The sequence below is a fragment of the Orycteropus afer genome, unplaced genomic scaffold (genome assembly GCF_000298275.1).
Source record: "Orycteropus afer afer isolate SDZICR_OR568_19922 unplaced genomic scaffold, OryAfe1.0 scaffold00102, whole genome shotgun sequence".
NCBI lineage: Eukaryota > Metazoa > Chordata > Mammalia > Tubulidentata > Orycteropodidae > Orycteropus > Orycteropus afer.
Window position 1 is genome coordinate 5,692,398 of NW_006921689.1, and position 5,860 is coordinate 5,698,257.

The 5,860-nt window shown below is 42.3% G+C and overlaps 1 pseudogene; it reads right to left on the reverse strand.

The window, feature by feature from the left end:
- Positions 1-386: 386 nt before the first annotated feature.
- On the reverse strand, positions 387-4,187 carry LOC103199040 (annotated as a pseudogene).
- Positions 4,188-5,860: the final 1,673 nt, after the last annotated feature.

The following is a 5,860-nucleotide window of genomic DNA, read 5'->3' on the forward strand; positions in this document are numbered from 1 at the left end:
CACTCCCCTATGGAAACTCCCTTTCAATGGATTGGCTGCTCAAAGTATATACGTCCAATCTCAACATGGGAATAACAATATCATAACTGCTTAAACCACTCAGAATCATGGTTCAGCCAAATTGACACACAACCCCAACTCTCATAGTCCACACCTTGTCAACTTGGCAGTTGTGTACATCTCCTTAACCACATATAATCTCTAAATAAGGACAAATATAAAGTCATATTTGCACCTAACATGAGACATTAGCATGCATACAACAGAAATGAATTAACCCTGTTTACATTTCAGAGTTCATAACTGAAAGAAACCAATACTTGATGCACACATACAGAGAAAAAATATAACCATCACAGTCCACGGTTCTGCAACTGGGCACATGGTCATAGATGATATTCAGAACTACCTTCTTCCACCACCCATTCTGTATTTCCTTTGCCCTCAGCAAGCACCTCAGCTGTTCATGGCACTTTGCCTGGTAGGGTGACCCAAACTTTCATTCCTGAAGTGTCTGGGCCATTAGTAGCCATATCAGAATTGGATTGCTGTAGTTTTCCATTGACTTTAACACAGGGAATGGTAGTACTAAGAGACGTCCTGGAGAATCTCCTGTATTCCAGATATATTCTTCTTTACCTCTATTATGTAATATCAATCCAATTTCCCTTTGGTAATCAGGATCTATCACACCAGACAGTTTAGTAACTCCCTTCTCTGTTGATCTAGAGGCATGAGGAAACCAAAATGGCAGGTGGCATTCTTAATTTCCAGTTCAATGCAATCAGAATTGGGTCTCCAGATGGGAGTTCCTTCTTTTGGGACTAAGATCTCCATACCTGCAGAGCATAGGGTTGCAGGGACAGGAAGCAAAAATATTTTGAGTGAGTCACTAGAGATAATAGTCAGTGATGTCACTCCTGTTTCCATCCCTTGGTTCCTAGACCTGTAAATCCTGGCTATCAGAGAAATAGCACCAAATATTGGACACCTGTTTACAGCGCAAATATCCTCCTGGAGAACTTTGCTCCAACCCTTCAAGATATTGCCACCTAGCTGGTGCCGTAATTGTGTTTTCAGTGGGCCATTCCATAATTTTATTAAGCCAGCTACTTTCGGATCATGGGCAACATGGTAAGACCAGTGAATTCCATGAACATAGGGCCATTGTTCCACTTCATTTGCTGTGAAGTGAGTCCCATGATCTGAAACAATGCTGTGTGGGATACCATGATGGTGGATAAGGCATTCTGTAAGTCCACAGATGGTAGATTTGGCAGAAGAATTATGCACAGAGAAGGCAAACTTGTACCCAGAATAAGTATCTACACCAGTAAGAACAAAACATTATCCTTTCCATGATGGAAATGGTCCAATGTAACCAACCTGCCATCAGGTTGCTGGCTGATCACCCTGAGGAATGGTTCCATATCGCGGACTCAGTGTTGGTCTCTGTTGCTGGCAGATTGGACATTCAGCAGTGGCAGTAGCCAAATCAGTCTTGGTAAATGGAAGTTCATGTTACTGAGCCCATGCATAACCTCTATCCCTGCCACCATGGCCACTTTGTTTATGATCCCATTGAGCAATGACAGGAGTAGCTGGTGAAAAATGATGACTTGTTTCCACCAAACTTGTCACTCTAATTTCATTTTTAAAGTCCTCTTCTGCCAAGGACACCTTTTGGTGAGCACTCACATGAGACACAAATACCTTTACCTTTGGCCCATTCAGAGAGATCTATCCACATACCTCTTTCCTATACATCCTTATCACCAATTTTCCAATCATGCTCCTTCCAAGTCCCAGACCATCCAGCCAAACCATGGGTGACAGCCCATAATCTGTATATAATCATACATCTGGCCATTTCTTGTCCATAAGAAGTAAACAGCCAGATGCATGGCTCAAAGTTCTTCCCATTGGGAGGATTTCTCTTCACCTCTGTCCTTCAGAGAAGTCCCAGAAAGGGGCTGCAGTGCCACTGCTGTCCACTTTCTAGTGGTACCTGCATATCATGCAGAACTATCTGTAAACCAGGCACGAGTTTTCTCTTCCTCAGTCAACTAACCATAAGAAACTCCTCATGAGGTCATAGGTGCATATTGGGAGAGGGAAGGTAATATGAACAGAGTGGAGACCATAAGCATTTGGGTCACTTCCTCATGCAACTTACTTGTGCCTTCAGATCCTGCTTGAGCCCGATCTCTGATATACTGTTTCTATTTAATGATGTAGTGCTGCTGTTCACGTCTAACTTTATGACTCTGTGGGTTAGACAACACCCAGTTCATGATGGGCAGCTCAGGCCTTGTGGCCACTTGCTAACCCATTAGGAGTTTGGTCTCTACTAAATCCTAGTAAAAATCCAAAAGCCACTTCTCAAAGGAGACTAGTTATCTGCAAAGGACGGCAGGACTTTATTCCAAAATCCTAAGGGTCTGCACTGTGAGTCACCATTAGGGGCCCTCCAAAGACTCCAAGCAGCATCTCTATCTGCCACAGACACTTCAACCACCATTGGATCAGCCAGATCTTATGGCCCAAATGGCTGACCAGTTTTCACAGCAGCCTGAACCTGTTGCAGAGCTTTCTGCTGTTCTGGGCCCCACTCAAAACTAGCAGATTTCAGAATCATTTGATAAATAGGCTGAAGCACCACACCCTAATGAGGAATATATTGCCTCCAAAATCCAAAAGGCCCAGCAGATATTGTCCCTCCTATTTAGTTGTGGGGGAAGCCAAATGCGATAACTTATCCTTTACTTTAGTAGGAATGTCTCTATATACCCCACACCACTGGATCCCCAGAAATTTCACTGAGGTGGAAGCTCCCTGAATTTTTGTCAGGTTAATATCCACTCTCTATCATGGAGCTCTGGTAGCATAGTGAGAGCTCAGGTAGCATAATGCCTAAGACACTTGACCACTAACCAGAAGGCTGGTGGTTCAAAACCACCAGCCACTCCTCGGAAGGAAGGTTGGGATATCTACTTCCATTGTAATATTGCCTTGGAAGGCCAAGGAGACATCCCTATGAGTTGGGTCCGACTCGACGACACATACCAACAACAACAACAAACATGTAGATGTCTCACCTACAGTCTAGAGTCATCGATACTTCTTCTTTACTAGGTCCAATCAGCATAATTACACCAAAATAATTGACCAGTGTGATGTGTTGTGCAAGGGAAAGGTGATCAAGATCCTTACAGACCAAATTATGACATAGTGCTGGGGAATTGATATACCATTGAGGAAGCACTGTGCAAGTATATTGTTGGCCTTGCAAGCTAAAAGCAAATTGCTTCTTTGAACTTGATATAGAGAAAAAGGCATTGTCTGGATCAATAGCTGCTTACCAAGTACCAGGAGATGTACTAATTTGCTCAAGCAATGAAAGCCCATAAGGAACAGCACTGCAATTGGACTCATCACCTGATTAAGTTTACAATAATTCACTGCCATCGTCCAAGTTCTATCTGTTGTATGCATAGGCCAAACAGGTGAGTAAAATGGGAATGTGGTGGGAATTTCCACCCCTGCTTTCTTCAAATCCTTGATGGTGGCAGTAATCTCTGAAATCCCTCCAGAAATACTGTATTGTTTTTTATTTACTAAGCCACCAGCCACTCTTTGGAAGGAAGATGGGGCAATCTACTTCCGTAGTGATATTGCCTCAGAAACCCTAGAAGTGATCGCTATGACTTGAGTCTGACTTGACAGCATATAAGAACAACAACAACATTTTTCTAAGTATAGGTAGTTGTAATGGCTTCCACCTGGCTTTTCCTACTAACCTCCCTTACACCATATATCAGGGACCCAATGTGGGAATTGTACCAATTGTTGAGTATATCCATACCAATTATACACTCTGGAACTGGGGAAATCACTACAGGATTGGTTTGGGGGCCCACTGGACCCACTGTGAGACACACCTTAGCTAAGACTTTTCCAATAACTTGACATCCATATGTCCCCACACTGACTGGTGGGTCAAAATGACATTTTTGGTCTCCTGGAATTACTATCAGATCAGAGCCAGTATCCAGTAATCCCCGAAAAGTCTGATGATTTTTTACACAGTGAACAGTCACTCTTGTAAAAGGCCTCAGATCCATTTGGGGAAAGCTAGAAGAAAGATTGGCAATACAAATTTTTGGCACTGTAATAGGGTCCTTCATCAAGAGGACCTGGCCTCCTGTTCATTCAAGGGGTTGTAGGTCTATAACCTGACTCAAGTCTGGGAATTGATTGAGGGGCCGTGACTCTGTATTCTGGTGATTCAATCTAGACTGCTGTTTATGTGACCTAGAATTCTTCTTTCTACGCAGATCAAGTAAATATTTAGTAGGTTTCCCATGTATTTCACTCCTAAGAACATCAGGCCTAAGTAGTCAATGCCATAATTCCACATGATTTAGAGTATTATGAAAACTGTTTTGACTCTGCTGTCCATTATAATAACCACACCCACTTGTCTTTGTTGATTAATTACTGTCACTTGGCCTCTACTACCATGGCGTCCAATCAGTCCCATCATAGTTAAGTGTCTTAATTCAATTAGAGCAGTCCCCACTGTAACATCCGGCTTACATAAAATTGCCATCACAGCAGTCTTCAAGGATGCTGGGCCTCTGTTCACAAATTTGTTCCTCACCTTAATGGTTAAAGGTATGTCCTCTGGGCTCTACATTTCTGGGTCTAGGGGTGTAATCTGATAAATCCATTCTAACATGCCAATTTCCCTAAGCCTCTGGATATCTTCTTCTACATTAAACCAAGGCAGGTCTTGTATTTCAACTTGGCTTAAGGTGGGTCACCACATAATCCATACTACAGTAAGCCAACCAAATAAACAATTAGATCTTTTCCTAACCTCTCAAGCTGAAACACTGAATGAAGAATTCACACTTAGTGAACAACAAACATGTAGATGTCTCACCTACAGTCTAGAGTCATCGATACTTCTTTACTAGGTCCAATCAGCATAATGACATCAACATAATGGACCAGTGTGATGTGTTGTGCAAGGGAAAGGTGATCAAGACCCCTACAGACCAAATTATGACATCAATAAACTAAGACCAATCTAATATTCCTTGCACCATTATCCCACACCCTCAAAAGCCATTCCCACACATATTCTCCAGGTTTCTGTCTGTACATGTTAGCAAAATCAAGTAGGTTTTTTTGGGTGTAGCATACCACTTCCTCAGTTACACTTTGTATTTCACCTTTTGAGGCTTACTTGGACTTAAGTTTAGTTATAGGTCTAGTAGCAACAATGGGTAGTTGAGGCAGTTCCTGAGAACATTAAGCAATGTTTTCCATGCCATCTACCTCAGGAAATGACCCAGTGGGAACAGTTGGGTTAATCTCATCAAATGGAATTGGAAAGGTAACTGGCTTTATAGTAATCCCTTCAAATAGGAGGGCTAGTGCTGCTGGCAGGAGGGATTCAACAGAATTTATGGGCTCCATATTCTCATCTTCTGGACTGTCTGCCCATATATCCCCATCCCAGGTTTCAGGATCCCATTTTTTCTCAAATCAATGCCCTCACTTTAACTTTAGACACCACTATTGGTTGGCAATTCAACTGACATTATAATTCAGCCACCCACACAATAAGACTGAGACTGTGCGTTTGGTTTTCAGCAATGTCAGCTCTATTACTAGAAGAAATAATGCTTTCTTTCAGGACACAACTGGAGTCATTGAGGTCTTTTATGTGGCGCTTGAGCTGTGATTCAGTAACCCTGAATCATCTCGCTCTTTCACCACCTTGTCTAGCATACATAGGACCAACAAAATTACCTTCCTTATACTCCTCATGATGACAAAATTGCAGAAA